At 40.5% G+C, this 16,680-nt stretch overlaps 1 protein-coding gene across 1 annotated transcript in view; it reads right to left on the bottom strand.

Moving 5' to 3' along the window:
- The window catches only part of fhl3a (four and a half LIM domains 3a), a 33,899-nt gene extending 24,640 nt beyond the window's left edge, over nt 1-9,259 (bottom strand). The window contains exon 1 of the mRNA XM_037785669.1: nt 9,009-9,259. The gene's annotated coding sequence lies outside the window, so the exon portion shown is untranslated. The remainder of the gene's footprint in view (nt 1-9,008) is intronic.
- Between the last annotated feature and the right edge of the window lie 7,421 nt (nt 9,260-16,680).

Below are 16,680 nucleotides of genomic sequence, written 5' to 3'. Positions count from 1 at the left end.
ATTTTTGTATGTAATAAAGTATATTTATGATTATGCATATGTGTGTTTTTGTAATCTCTGAGAACTGTGGTGATGGTTGAACCAGAAAATGGTAGCATCACAGGTCTGCAGTTCTTAAATATGTAGCTAAAGCACTGATAGATTAAAAATATGTTTAAAAATTCTTTATTGGTTTCTGAATTTGTGGAAACATATAAATTTAGTTAATTCCATAGAATAGAGTTTTTTTTACTGTATATGTATTTTAGGGTAATCTCTCATTCCCAGGGTGTCAAATACCAACGCTTTGTCACGCTCCTCGGTGTGCGATACCGATGCAGATGGCACCCTTTAAGGCCCTGACACACCAAGCCAACGGTCAGCTGTCGAACAGTTTAGGGCCGTCGGTGAGCGTCTGTCGGCCTAGTTTTTGCGGTGTGTCCAACACCGTCGGCTCTAGTCTGTCCGTGTCAGAGTTTTTTTGGCTGCTGCCTGCTAGTGTGGAGGGTTATTTCCTCTCACGCAGGTGCAGAACATACGTGGTAGTTGGCCGTCGGCTGTAGTCTTTGCGGTGTGTTCGAGTGCAACTTTTGGCCAAGACAAAGGCGACGTGAGGCGACTCAACGATCGGCCTTCGTCGCCGCTAGTTCGTTGATGGTGTGTCTGGGCCTTAAGTGTGTGTATGAGACGCACCAGGCTTTCAAGCACCTGCAATGTAAACCCATCTGTGTCAATATTAAATGCTCAGAAAAAAGTGGCGGGGAATGTGGTGACGTAGTTTAAATAGCGAAAAAACACACATAGGGCGAGTGGGACGGGTGGTGGATGGGTCCAACAAACACAGGGTTTTCATCCAGGAGACTGCTGTGCTCACAACGTTAAGTTTCACTTTACAAACTTAGTAATTTTAAGCCAAACCATGATGTTTATTCCTAAACCTTACCTAACTAAGTGGTTTCGTTGCCTAAACTTTTGGGAGTGTTTTGTTTGGATTTACAACATTAACTTGGTTTACTGCGGCCGAAGTGGAGTGTCATAGTTTGATGCATTGGGCTACCCAGTAAGTGATGCCAAGGTGTCCTTACAAAGCCTCAGTATGTGACAAGTTGGGGTGAGAACATGTTGGGAATATATGAATTGTAAGTCTTTTGCTTGATATATCTCAGATGCATATACATAGCAGAAATATTTTTGAAAATGCAGGGGATGGAATTTATAAGGCAATCATTTTCTCGAGTATGACCTACACAGCTTGGTAAAAAAAAAATAAAAATTGGTCTGGCTACAGCCCCAATGGCTTTTCTATCTAGAGGGTCTTCCAACACCAATGATTATGCTAAATAAAAGTCAAAGCAAAATAACAGCAACAACAGTATTCTCTGGTACTGGAGGTCTGTGAATCATTTGGTAATTGTGTTGAATGTAAACGCTCTGATCTCCCTCTGGACAGAGTTATGTCCAATAACTACAAACATCCTGAGCTCAATATGATCTGCTGGTTGTAAATATGCTGTCAAACAAAGCAGTACTTCACTGTAATGTTCTCACTGCACCACTTTCTAGAACTTTAATTACATCAGGTGAATGAGAGCCAACGCAGGATGCTTTGGGTGAGTCGCAACATGTTCTTTCTCGTGTACATTTGTTGTGATAAAAGTAAATAGTGTCTGCGCACTAATATAAACTTTTCCAAGATGGAGAGGTGGTACATTACACACAGAGTAAACCATACACAGTAGGGACTTGCATTTGTCTTCGATTACGCCTTTCTGTGGCAGCCCGTTGACAGATGCGCCCACAGGCAATGATAGTGTGCTCGCGCCACTCCTCTCTACATCTCAACCTTTCATTCCCTCTCTTAACTTCACCTGACGAAGCCAAGAAATCCCTCCTTAGCTCTCTGTTACTCGTCTCTGTCGTAAATCACCGTCATATTCTCGTCGAGGAGCTGACGTCCTTTTATAGCCACACCAAGGACACTTTCTGCCATTTATGGTTCTTCCAATGCACCGTACGAGGGCCGTTTAGTATCCCATGAAGGCGAGGGAACGCAGGGAAGCAAAGGAGGCCAAGAAACATCCTGCCCGCTTTCTGTCGTATTCAATGCAACTTTGACAGCTTTAAAAAGGTGTGCCAAAGCGTGCCCGAGCGGTGCCAAGTGCGTTCTTCTCCACGTATTTTGAAAAAAAAGTGCAATGTCGTATACAGTTCAATTTATTGACTGACATAAATCAACACCACAGTGTACATAGCACGTCTGGCTTGTCTAAGCCTGTCTACTCTGCAGAGACTATTGTCTCTCCAACAGAGCCATAGAGATGAAAATGAGAGGGTGAGACAAAGTGTGCGTGTGCCTGTAAATACTAGTGAGCAAAGTGGGAAATAGTGGGAAAGGGTGTAAAACACTCTGGATAAGGAGTCACATTCTTGATCGCTCGCTAGTTTCATCATGCAGAGCAGGCATTTTAACAGTGTTTACTTTCAGCGAGGGGAATGCTCTCGCTCACAGCTGCGCTCCAAATAAACAGTGTTGTATTTATCAGAGACAAGATAATACACATCTAATCAGAACTGCTTTCCAGTGCAGCCCAACAAGTCAGGTCCTTCTGGTTCACCCCTGGAAGACGGTTGTGCAACACGAGAGAACATTAGTGCGCATTTGAATAAAAATGCGACCGTTAACAGCAACACTTTGCAATACACCCACTCTTCTCATGACTGCACTTCCTCTGCAATGATGTCACAGTCTGGGTTCATTCTTTGCAGATGTGGGAGCCAACCCTATTAAGTGTCTGGGAAGCAATCAACACTAATGCAGTTGGCATTGTGGCTAACTAAAGTTACTAGCCATCCTTATAAAGACACAACTACCACAGCAGCGGGGGGGTGGAAGTGGAGATACAGTAGTGGCATGGTGGAACAAACAAAGCTCTGTGCCAAGGCTTAATTACCTCTCCAAGACATCTGTTATGAGAACAGAGTCCTGCTAGTATGTTGTTGCGCAGGAATACTTTGTTAACGGCCCAGTCTCTCAGGGGTTTACAGTGTTTTAGAAGGTGACATTTTGAGCCCCAGGCATTGTTGCCTTGTTTAAGGCCTGCTGTGTATCACTGCGTGGTTAAAGACTGCATGCCGCATGCTCTCAAATTATTGCCCAATTAAGCCAGTGTACAAGAACATCCAATGGGAAGGATGACGACATGGCTGCTCCCATAGAGATAAAAACACTCTGTCCGTTCCATGTGGGCGGATGGTTGCTCGTAAATTATTGTAGACTTACTTGCTTATTTCTATTAGAAGGCTCAATTCAAATCTACCATGGTGGGTAGGGGTGTCAGTCAGCCTCAAAACTTTGGTTTAAAATTCTTTACGGAGTCTACAATAACTAAATAAAGCAAGCCATGATAATTGTAGGTCAGTGGACCAGTGATTCCCTCAATATCCAGAAGATCCCTCTCTTATCCCAGCTATAAAGATGTGGTGTTACAATATGAAGTGTAAGCCTTTGCTCGTTGCTTCGCCATCTCTCTTAGAGATCTATCAGGGTGAAATAACATCTTATTGCCTCGCGTACCAGGGAAACTCTCCTCGCCCAACATTCCTCTCTTTAAGTGCCTCCATTAACCATAGGTTATCCTATGATTTAGCCATTAGCCACAGCCCAACGTAACCATTAGTTATATGAATTCATAATACACATCACATTACCAGTTGTATAAAAACCGCTGCAATTTGTCCGCAGACTTCAAATTTGTGCTTCCCTCTCAATGCTCCCTTCTCCCTGCTGCTTGATGTGACTTGCTTAGGTGGTTTTGGAGGCCAGTTTGCTGACTGGACATATCCAGCTGTCAGGATTATTTATGGACTTTTGCGACATTTATTCCCTGTGTAGCTGTTTTCCCAGGATAACATATTTTTATGAGTGCCAATTAGGGCTGTCAATCGATTTAACTATTTAATCGCGATTAATTGTAATTAATCACACTTTTTTTATCTGTTCAAAATGTACCTTAAAGGGAGATTTGTCAAGTATTTAATGTTCTTATCAACATGGGAGTGGGCAAATATGCTTACTTTATGCAAATGTATGTTTATATTTATTATTAGAAATCAATTAACAACACATAACAATGACAAATATTGTCCAGAAACCCTCACAGGTACTGCATTTAGCATAAAAAATATGCTCAGATCATAATATGGCAAACTCAAACCCAACAGACAACAACAGCTGTCAGTGTGTCAGTGTGCTGACTAGACTATGACCTACTTTAACTGCATGTGATTGTCATGAAGTGGGCATGTCTGTGAAGGGGAGACTCGTGGGTACCCATAAAACCTATTTTCAATCACATATCTTGAGGTCAAAGGTCAAGGGATACCTTTGAAAATGGCCATGGCAGTTTTTCCTCACCAAAATTTGGCATAAGTTTGGAGCATTATTTAGCCTACTTCGCGTATGACATGGTTTGTACCAATGGATTCCTTTTTCTAGTTTCATATGATGCCAGTATCTTCACTCTAGCTTTTAAACTGAGCCGTTGTTATCGCGTTAACTTTGACAGCCCTAGCAGTGACACTAAGCAATTCTAGATAGATTTGCACACCTTTTGCTAATGAATCTTTCAACGCACAGCCGAGGTGAGAAAGTTTCAAGGAAATAAGGACAGGTTTGTCTGGGATCCTGTTCCCAAGAACAAACGGCACAGACACATGATGGAGGAGTTGGTAACCGCATCACGTTTTGCATCATAGCATTCCTTTCATCAAGTCCTGTGAATCTGTACATGCCATACACTTCTGTTGGAGCATGACCCTACCCTCCTCCTCCCTCTGGGCGAGGGCGCAGGGAAACAGTCACGCCTGACTCACACCTTTCCTCGGCACGAGTTCATAACATGACCGAATGTGATGACGCAGCAGTGAATCGACGGGATTCCTGCACCTAAACAACATCTGTGTGTGAGACAGAGCAAAGGAATCACTGATAAGGTATAGAGGGGGTTTAGCATTAACTCAATGTGTAATAAATGTAACAGACAGATGAGGCTAAATGGAGTAGATCAAGCGAGGCGAAGCGTAGCCCCATTCTTCCATAACATATCATTAGTTTGTATTAAACTAGTAAGTGTATAGTTGTGAGGCATCTGCAATTCTGTCCTTACAATTTGGTATTTCCTTTGAAAACAGCACTTCCTCTGAGGGCAGCAGGTATAAGTGCTAGGTATAGACCTGTAATTGTATCGCTAAAGGAATGTAATTACCCCATTAGCACAGAGTCAGTTACCTTTTACACCCCATAGCTGCCTATATAAAGTTTATGTTCTCTTTACATAAAATCTCACATGGAGTGAACGCTGTGGCAGAGAGTGCACAGAAGAGTGAGGAAGAAGAGAAGGAAGGAGAGCGACTGGATTGTGAGGGGGGCATATTACCTCCCACAGGGGCCCTGGCTCAACGGATCAAGTTTCAGACGTTTACCAACAAAGCATCCATGGAGGAAGTCTTGCGCCCCTCACAATAACACCACAGCACCTGGCCATCCACACACAGGAAACCTGAGGTCACTTCCTCCCTTTCAGGGAATTCAGACACACTCCTGCTGCCAGCCACGCGCCCCCACAGCCTATTGAAGAGGGCGCTGAGTAACAGGGGGAAAGACAAACGCATACAACAAAAGAACATCTGAATTATGACGAAATATACAGCCAAAACATGTGATTTCACACGTTTTCACTGTGCGAAAAGTGCATGAGAGAGCGGTGTTAACACCAAAGCAGAAAGAGTTATAATTTCCCTTTTTTTGGTCTCACATGTAGCACAGATGTGATGTTTTTTTAATCAGTCTAAAGAGCTAAAAGCTGGACTGGGTTGCATTGTTTAATTCTGGTTGGAACCACATGAATAAAGAGGTTGAAAATAGCTGTGCTGGAATGTACGGATTGTCAAAATTTTTGCAAAAAGACACAACAAAGATGATTAGAGAGACAAACAAGACGTGACCAAATGTGTTTGAAACAAGCAGAAGACGCATCGTAGTCTGAAGTAAAAATCATCAGATGTGACCAGAAAGATTGAAAACCTGCTGATTGAACGTAGCCTCACACAGAATATGACAGAAAGTCATAGAGACAATACAAAGTGGTGTCCCTTTGACACACTATGGAGGGACGGACAGCTGCAGAACGTCAAAAGAGAAGTGCTTCAACACAAATCTAAATTCTGCTCCCTAACCACCTGCAACCACTTGACTGCCGATTCTCCATCATTATCCTTGGCCTGGTTTCAAACGATGCCAACCCATAAAACCAGCCACAACCAGTCCGAGTCATTTAGTTGCAGTCCCACTGCAGTTTAGAGCTGGCCGGGGTCCAACCACCACGCGGGGCTAACCTTTGGAAAACACTGAGACCTCCGAAGAATGTGACCATGGTCAATGAAGCAGAGACGGAGAGAGGAAGAGGAAGAAAGCAAACAAATACATTATTACAGTCCGTCTGCTCCGTCGAGGGCAAACTTCCCAGATGCTGAACGGGACAGAATGAGTGTTTTTTTTGGCTGCTTGGGGATTATTTCTTCCTGTCACTGTGACAAACAGTTAGTGTAAAAATAACCTGTCAGCGGTGGAAGCACAGTGCTGGGATGCCTAAGCGACCAAATTCCTCCAAGGTGTAATCTCTGTAGCAACAGACAGAAAAGAGATCTGTATTATTTAAGCCATCATTTTAGCAATGGCTATGACATACAGGTTAAAGTGGCAATCTCAAAGATTAAGATTGCAATATTTATATATTTGCAATATTACGAACTGGGTGTCTGTGGTGACCATAGGCTGCATATGAAGTGGACGTAGTTACCGTGACGTCACCCATTGGTTGGTGGAATGCTGTTTTGAAGCCTTGAGTTCGGCATTTGGCCATCGCCATCTTAGTATTTGTTTGCTGCCATATTGGCCTTTTGCAACCAGAAGTGACATGATAGGGTGGCGCTAAGTACAACGATCGCTGAATAAGACAATTTTAGGCGACCAAAATTCAGACTTCGATTCTCACAAATTGTCGTTGTGGTCACATGACGTTGGCACGGGTAACCATGGTTACACGTCTCCACCGGCAAGGAGGCTCTGAGGAAGTGACGATGTAAATTACTGCTCAGTGCATCCAAAAAGATACATAGCAGAGAACGAATATTGCCAAGAAGTGAAAGTCAATCGTTCGTTCCATTGCAACATCAGTGCCCAGCAGCAAAGCTATGCTTCCGCCATTTTGGACTGAAAGCAACTACCGTACACCAGTTAAATGTCTGCCTACAAAGTGCCGTACAAAAGTACAACCAAATTATTTCTATTCTAACGTCACATTCTACCAAAATGGCATGTGTTGAACAATATTATAAATATAATAAGCGTTTTTGCGGTCCAAAATGACGGCAGTGGCTGTTGTCAAAAAAACACTGGAGTTTCGTCTCTCTGCTTCTATACTCTTTGTACATACCACTGTTTATTCACTATGTACTGCATAGTATGTAATTTTGGGCAACGCCTAACGTTTTTCACTTTTAGTGAACTGTAGACGAGGCTAAAGAGGAACGACCTCATCTCTATTCATTCATTCTCCCTAAAAGAATACCCTAGAAGGTGATACATTCCCGAGAAAACATGTAAGATCTTGATCAAATGTTCTCTTTTGGCAAGCCCCGACACTTTACTTTCCCACAGTGCCCACTGCGCCCAGATGACGCAACAGGTGGAACAGCAAACAACCGTCATGAGAGTGACACTACTACTACTACTACTATGCGCTGTGATGTGATGATGTACGCCCAAAACAAAACTTAGAAGCTGCAGCGCAGACACACCCTTCCCAGATGCACACTGCCATATCCCACTTCCTGCTGCCCCAAGAAGAGACAAGTTTAGCCTCAGGGACTTTGCTCTCCGAGGCCTTCACACGCCGCTCAGCTGGGAGCTTCTGTGACACAACAGTTGTCCCTTAATCCTTCCTCCACACAGTTCAACGGGTCACACGGTCCAATACAGTCTCTTCCTCCACTGACTGGATGTTGTTTATTTGCCTTATGTGTGTGTGAAGCTGTGTGCATTATAATATACTGAGGGACATGAGTGCAGGTGATTAGAGTGACAAAGAAAAGAGGAGAAAAGAGGCATAAACAAGAGAAACAGAAAGCACACTGGCAGACAGAAAACATCCAGACCCCCCTCACTTGTCACAGGAAGTGGTTTCTCTTTTGTCAGGGTTTTTACTTTTGCAGGCTTCTCCCCAGGCGGCATGTTTGACTAAGGTGTGAAGTATCAAGGCTTGTCATAATGTCAAGCCCACGCCTGCTTTAATCGCCACAGATTTTTTTACTAAACAGAAAAAACTTAATTACCATGCAAACTAACCATACTACCACTACTACTAATAAAAATAATATAATTAAAGACTTTAAAGTATTTTATGAAGCACTGTTACTCCCATTAATTATATATTCACATAGTTATAGTATTGCTATCACAGTATTCAAAGTTAATAAACTTCAGTTATTCTTTATTTCATTAATTTTCATTGAAAAAACCTCAACCACAATCATCATAATGACATTTGAGGATATACTAGTTTATTTTCCCATTAAATAAAACACTTTTCTAAGTAAGTTCAGAATATTTGTATTCATAATTACCATGCATCTAACCACTATTACTAGTAATAATATAAATAAAGACTTTAAAGTATGTTATGAAACACTTCTTATTCCCATTAATTCTATATTCAAATAGTTATACTATTGCTATCACAATATTTAAAGTTAATAAACTTCTTTATGTCGTTACTTTTCATTGTAAAAAAATCAACCACAATCATTATGATGACATTTGGGGGACATACTAGTTTATTTTCCCATTAAATAATAAGTATATGTATACTAATAAGTTTTCATTGTTAACTAAAGTCCCACTGAGGTCGAAGACACTGAAAACGTAAAAAACAAACAGTCTAGATAGGTATGAATCAAAAGTGTAGTCTTACCAGGAGTAGTATATGTGTGAAGTGTGGAGGTCTCCTCTGTGAGTTGACAGCAGTAACCCGCCTCCTGGTGCTCTGTCAGCGGCTCAGTACCGGCTTCAGTCCGCAGGTCGCTCCTCCGGAGGCTCAGCAGCGTCGCTCGTCAGCTGTAAAACTTTTTGTGTTTCTTCTTCTGACAGTAGTCAAATCTCTGCGGCGGAGAGTGATGCAGCTCGCCGGCTACATTTGTCCTCCTACTACTGAGGAAGTTGCTGGTGAGTCACAAGATCCCGCCCCCCCCAAAAAGAGCCATTCCTCCCTCCCTCCCTCCTGCAGACTTGAAACGAGACCAGAGAGGAGACCAGAGAGGAGTCCAGAGAGGAGGGAGTGATGGGAGCTCCCAGCAGGGCCTTCTGTCTCTGTGGAGCCATGGAGTCACTTCTATCTATTCTTATACACTTATGTGTTATTAGGTCAGGGGTCAGCAACCTGCAGCTCTTTAGCCCCTCTCCAGTGGCTCCCTGTGGATTTTTAAAAATGGAAATGAATAACTGTTTTTTTGTTTACATTTTCATTTTTATTTATCATTGTTGTAGGTCTTTGGTATGACTGAGTATAAGGGCCACATTGTGGAAAAAAAAATAAATCTGAGATTTCGAGAATAAATTCATAATATTATAAAGTAGTAATTTTACGTGTTATTTTTTTTTTTTTTCTCGTTAAGCTATGACTTTATTCTCGTAATATTACGACTTCTTTTCTCGTTAAGTTTTGACTTTATTCTCGTAATATTATGACTTTATTCTCCTAATATTACAACTTTTTTTCTCGTAAAGTCATGACTTTTTTCTCGCACTATTACGACTTCTTTTCTCGTTAAGTTATGACTTTATTCTCGTAATATTACAACTTTTTTTCTCGTAAAGTCATGACTTTTTTCTCGCACTATTACGACTTCTTTTCTCGTTAAGTTATGACTTTATTCTCGTAATATTACGACTTCTTTTCTCGTTAAGTTTTGACTTTATTCTCGTAATATTACGACTTTTTTTCTCGTTAAGTTTTGACTTTATTCTCGTAATATTATGACTTTATTCTCCTAATATTACAACTTTTTTTCTCGTAAAGTCATGACTTTTTTCTCGCACTATTACAACTTCTTTTCTCGTTAAGTTATGACTTTATTCTCGTAATATTACAACTTTTTTTCTCGTAAAGTCATGACTTTTTTCTCGCACTATTACGACTTCTTTTCTCGTTAAGTTATGACTTTATTCTCGTAATATTACGACTTCTTTTCTCGTTAAGTTTTGACTTTATTCTCGTAATATTACGACTTTTTTTCTCGTTAAGTTTTGACTTTATTCTCGTAATATTATGACTTTATTCTCCTAATATTACAACTTTTTTTCTCGTAAAGTCATGACTTTTTTCTCGCACTATTACGACTTCTTTTCTTGTTAAGTTATGACTTTATTCTTGTAATGTTACGACTTTTTTTCTCTTAATATTAAGACTTTATTCTGGAAATCTATGATGTTTTTTTCCCTTAATGTGGCCCTAATACTCCGTAGTACATTTGGTCCTCACTGCATTAGACTTATATACTAAATTATATACCTAGACTATAAACTGTGTTACCTTCATCACAATGCTCAAATGTTTTGCTGCTCCAGACAGATAGTTTTTTTTTGTTTTTGCCTAAAATGGCTCTTTTGATAACAAAGGTTGCTGAACCCTGGTATAGGTGGAAAAGTCTGCTTTATATGAGATTTATGAATAAAGGAGTGTTGACCACTTTGTACTTTTAAGCTTCATTTTAATGAATTTTGTCAGTCAAATCAATAAATCAATTAGTCAGTCATCTACAAGATAAGAAATGAAAATCTGAAAAAGTTTGACATTTTTAGTAACTTGAGTTTGAGGATACATTGCAAGTACCTGCAAAGAAACTGGATTTCAAAATAAAATGTCATCTTTTTATGTAACTCCATTACAGATGCTGCTCGGTGCACACTTTTAGTTCTTGTTTTTTACGATTAATACATTCTGCAATTTCACCTCTGAATCAGCGATGGTGGGCAGAGCTATTAATCACTCACAACAGTGGCTTTTGGTCATACTTTCCTTAGAAGAGTGTTCAGATTAAGTTGAAGGATCAGCACAAATTAAGGTCAGCTGGGGTCAGGGTTAAAGATTATGTCAAGAAGGGGTCAGTTTTTCTTTTCCAAGTTGTTTCATTTGATATTTTTAAAAATATATATATTTTACAATAACTCCTGGGTTCTAATCATAGACTGTATATAAGAAGTGGACGTAGTAACCATGACGTCACCCATTGGTTTGTGGACTGCCGTTTTGAAGCCTCGAGTTCGGCGTTTTGGCCGTCGCCATCTTGTTTTTTTGCAACCAGAAATGACACGAGAGGGTGGAGCAAAGTACAACACTGAATAAGACATTCTTAGCCGACCAAAATGTTACAATTAACTTTCATGAACTGAAAACACACTGTGAAAGGATTAAAGTTCTACAACGAAAACGCAGACAACACCCAGACAGGATAACGGCGTGTTAGCAACATATCAATGAAAACGTAGCCACGCCCTAAAGCATACCCTGCTTTATGGTCTAGTTCACTCTAAATGGGACAATCATTTACTAAATGAACACCATGTTGTATTGAAGATGACTTGAAACTAGCAATTGAGACCATAAACTCATCTTTACGATCTGTACTGAGGTAGTAAATCAAGTGAGAAGTAAGGTCATTTTCTCATAGACTTCTATACAATCACACTTATTTTTGCAACCAGAAGAGTCGCCCCCTGCTGGCTGTTAGAAAGAATGCAAGTTTAAGGCACTTCCGCATCGGCTTCACTTCTCAGGGTCGTGTCTAGAAGGGAACCAGCAAACTGGGGAAACTCGCACGAGATTGTTAAGGTTAGGCATTGACTTTGAATGTTTAAGGTTAGGATAGGTCGTCGGGCAGCGAGTCTCGCAAGAGTTTTTGCAGATCTCAGATCAGATTTCGCAATTTGCGGGTTACCTTCTAGACACGACCACTTTTCAGACCTGGAGGTAGCCCTTTGGTTCTAATGGAGAGTTTAAATGTCCTTTAGTCTGCGGGAATCATTTTAATATTTCCCCTATATGTCTGAGTATTAAATTGGTAAAATTGAACAGTCTCTGTGTTTAAAATAAAACCTCCACACGTCTCTCTTTATTCTACATGCACTTTGCTCTTAAGTGACCTTTGACTATCCTTTGTACACCCTGACATTACCAAGCAGGGTAAAGACCAACCCAGCTGTTAGATTTCGCTTCCCTATTTTACAACGTGGGTCCTTTCTCCCTTCCTGATGTGTCATTTTTATCATGACTCAACAAGCGGGGGGTGGCGTTTATCGTGGCTGCAGCTGGCTGTCGTTTTATCATACTGTACATGGAAGGATTCTTACATCATATCATTTGAGTCATTACTGTTAAACGGTGTGCCCACAGTGGTGTTGGCAGAAGCACCACCCTGTATGACACATAGCATTGTTCTACTGCTTTTATGACTTCCTTCTAAATCACACCTGCTTGAACCTCTGCATGTAAAATATTAATTAAAACTTCACTAATCAATATTTTTACATTACCATTGATTACGTCTAATGTTAAACGGGTTGCTCATAGTGACAAACCCACAGAGAATTATCACCAACCTCTTTAACTGCTAAACGCTCCACTACGTTCACCAGCTAGTTGCTAACTGTCCCATGTTCGGGGCTCGGCAAGTAGTGTACAGTGGATTTATTAGAGCTTTTATGCTCCTGCCAGAAAACAGTAAAGTTGCAGGCCAGAAAACTAAAAAACAACAAATTGAAAGAAAGTAAAATGCTCCGAGAAATGATCTCCACGATATATAACAACTGATATTTGCATTTCATTACAATCATCATCAGCCATCCAATGCTGCCAACAGCTGATAAGGTAAAAGAGAGGCTTTGTAGTTGAGTTTCTCATGATCTAGGTAATGTTTCAAAATGGTTGGTGTGGTAATGGTGTGTTTAAAAACATGTCACAAAATATTAATTAACAAGTTCCTCTACCTCTAAACAACACAAGGTGACAAAAGGCTGTTTGCCAGTGGCTTTGAAAATAACCCGAAAGCTAGCTTAGCATAAAGCCTGGAATGAATGAACAAAAATAATTCACTGCATGTTGTATAATACATTGTTGGATTCTACCTTTTAACTCTTGAAAATGTACATTTATGTAAAGCACATTGGACACACTAAAACCCTTAAAACGCTATTATGTTTTATGTTTTTGGAAATGCAAAAGCAGCAGCAAAATGTTACACATGAAATATCTCATTAAACACGGAAGACCTTTTTACTCAACCCTCTAAGCATGTGTGTCACGGTCTTGTGACTACTGAAAGAGTGGTTTGACCCCTGTATTCCCCACAACCCCTAATTATAAATTCTAATTTTACACTGTGAGGCGTGGTCCTGTCAGACTGCGTGCAACAAATTAGAGGATGGATGCCTGTCAATTCATCAAAACAACAACACATGGCCTGATGACTCCCTCACTGTTTCTTTCTCCGTTAAAAGGCTCTTTTTACCTACTACATAAAACATATCTTGTTGCGTTTTGAAAAACAAGTAAAAGGGTTAATAGGGCTTAACTGACTAACTGACTTGTGACTAAGCATCAGCTCAAGGTGTGAAGATTTACACTGAAGAGAACATAAAAGGAAAGAAAAAACAAGTATCAAAATGGAAACTGCTAAATATATTTTTGCTAATCAAACATAACTTTATATAAGATATTTTCTTCTTCTCTTTTGAAGCAGCGTGTGAGAAGTGATGATGACTGTCATGCTGTTAAACTACATTTAAATCATTATTGTAAACCTTAAACTCTTTTCTTGGATGTGTGGTTTTGGAACACCTGAGTGAGATTAACTCTAATGAGCATCATGGCCCGGAGCAGCTGCAGACTAATGAGGCAATTAAACTGTTAACAGTCCCACTCAAGTAATAAGTATAGGTATGACTTGTAACAGTATTTCTCTGTTTTCATCACATACATTATGGCGAATGGAAATTGTGGCATGCTGCTATGATGTACAAAGTATCACATAATCAAAGCGAGTATGAATACAGACAATGCATTTACATATTGTTTGTAGCATATGAGGATGATACAGAGGGACATCATGTGCTGCCTTTTTAAGATAAGCTCAAAACAAACTATAAAAAAGACCATCAACTGAATGCTCCTTTTGATGATGTTGGCGATAATAGTTTTTTTTACAGAACACCTGAAGTATGCTTTGACTCATCTGAAACCCATCCACTTCTCTCCACTTCACTGCTGTGATTGTCTGGAGTATAAAAGCCATGCTACAATATACACTTCAAAACTCAAGCAGGGAGAATAAGCGCCATATTGGCTCTTAATTGCAGCCAATTTTTGTTTTACAAGAGTTTGTGGTTATGGTGAGAATCCCACCCAGGAGTATCACCTTCTGTATGGCTCGGGCATCGAGAAGTAGAGGGGAATATTTGGAAATAAGCCTGGGAATGTCCAATAACCAAAGAAGTATTCAGACCCTTTACTTAAGAAAGAGAACAAAGTAAAAAGTAAAAAGGCACATGTGAATGTTACATTATTATATATTACATTATTAGATTGTTAATACTAATGCATATATATATAATAAGGACTTAAATGTTGTAGTTGGTCGAGGTAGAGCTAGTTTTAACTACTAACTTTGCACAAAAGGCACATAAATGCCACGATAATGCACAAGGCGTTTAGGGTGCAATAAGTACGCCTTTCTTGATTTCTGCGTGTCATTTGTACACCATGTATGCTGCACTGACTGTGATGTAAATGCATCCGCGTATAAATGCTACGGTAAGAGCTAGTAACGTAGTATAAAAAGCGAGAAAGATCACTTATGGTTGGCAGGTCGGGAGGTCGATGGGCCCAACACTGGATACTGGACTTTTAAACAGGAGAACCGTGTTGGAGACCGGTGTTGACCAATGGTTTGTTTTATAAGTTACATTAGTGATGTTTGTCAAGTGATGATTGTCACATGTTTTTTTATTGATGTTTGTAACTTGTTTTCCGTAGTTGGGTAACGTTGTTTCCGTACATATTTTGCTTAGTTTACGTACATATTTTACGCCCAACCATGATATTTTCCCTAACCCTAACTAAGTGGTCTCTTGCCTGAACCTAAGTTAGTGGTTTTCCTGCCTACACCTAACTGCAGACATTTGCATGGTGTACAAATGACACGCAAAAAGGGGTGTACAAATGACACATACGACACATCATCATTCTTAATGTAAATTCTTAATCTGAAAAGTAATTAGTAACTGTAGCTGTCAAATAAATGTAGTGGAGTAAAAAGTACAATATTTCTTTCTGAAATGTAGCGTAGTACAGGTATAAAGTAGCAGAAAATGGAAATGATTAAAGTACCTCAAAATCGTACTTAATAGGTTCCTCCACTGCCAAAAACAACAACAACTTATTTAACAGACTGACTTCTGAATCTGTCTGATGTTGTTTTGCTGCCTTGGGTTAATTTTAAGAGATGCAACTAAACAATCACACAGGAGGAACTTCTGGCTCATGCATTTTTCGACGGGGCTGGCCTGGCAGCTCGCTGCAGACGAGGACCAACCATGGTCAGGGGAGACATACCAAAGCCCTGAGCTCAGCCCAAGTGCAGCAGTCTTACAATATGTCAGCAGTGTTATTTTTACAGGGTCATATTAGAAAACCAAACGGATCTGCATCTGTTCCACAAGGGCATTCCTTCATTGCTGACCCTGAACCAACCCACAACCTCTTGTCCTCCTGCTCTTGCATCAGCTAGTTACAAGCCCCTGATTTACAAAGTAGTATTTACCCCTGTCGTGGCTCAACAGGCATTTCACTTGTAATGATAAATACTCCCATGAATTAAACAGCAAGGAGCCGAGTAAGTCAGAACGCAGACATGTTACCCGTAAATCCTGGCTGCCGTCTGTGTTTGTCTAGTTAAACACGTTAGCGGGTGAGTAGACCAGTCGGGCCTTGGGCTGAATCCTTCACAGGAATCGGGGTCATTAGACATCAGACTGATAAACAAGCCTGTGACATAATGTGGAAACACTGATCCCATTCATAGGTCTAATCACCCGCAAAACATCCTGCATGCCGGGCAAATCTCACACATATAAAACAAATTCCTTGTGGTTGGTGAGGGGATAGTGAGCTGCCATGGGGGGAAAATGTCTGTTTAGTGGGATATCAGTCTCTGTCCTAAAGGCTTCTTCTCACATCCACAACGAGTTGGGAGTCTGGGTGAGATTAGGGACTGGTGCCATTGCGGCTTTGTCTTTGTCTACCCACTACCCAAAATATCATGTCAGGAAGTGGATAGTATTTTCCCCCAGAGTAGAGTGATGACCCCCTCATCGTCCAAGTCCCTGCAGCACTTTTTCCCTCTCAAAATGGAGAGAAAAGTGTGTGAGAATGCTTTAAGGACTATCACAGTCTCTCTGTAATCTCTTTTAGGTTTATTGGTCTGGACATGAATCAAACCAGGGGTCTGGAACCCCAACGGAAACATGCTATAAATGTCTATGTTGGAAAAACAGAAACTTGTTATCAATTAGTGTTAACTGTGCACTCTGGC

This window comes from Sebastes umbrosus, chromosome 11 (assembly GCF_015220745.1).
Source record: "Sebastes umbrosus isolate fSebUmb1 chromosome 11, fSebUmb1.pri, whole genome shotgun sequence".
Lineage (NCBI taxonomy): Eukaryota > Metazoa > Chordata > Actinopteri > Perciformes > Sebastidae > Sebastes > Sebastes umbrosus.
The sequence above is the reverse complement of the archived record's forward strand: the minus strand, read 5'-3'. Positions and strand labels throughout refer to the sequence as shown.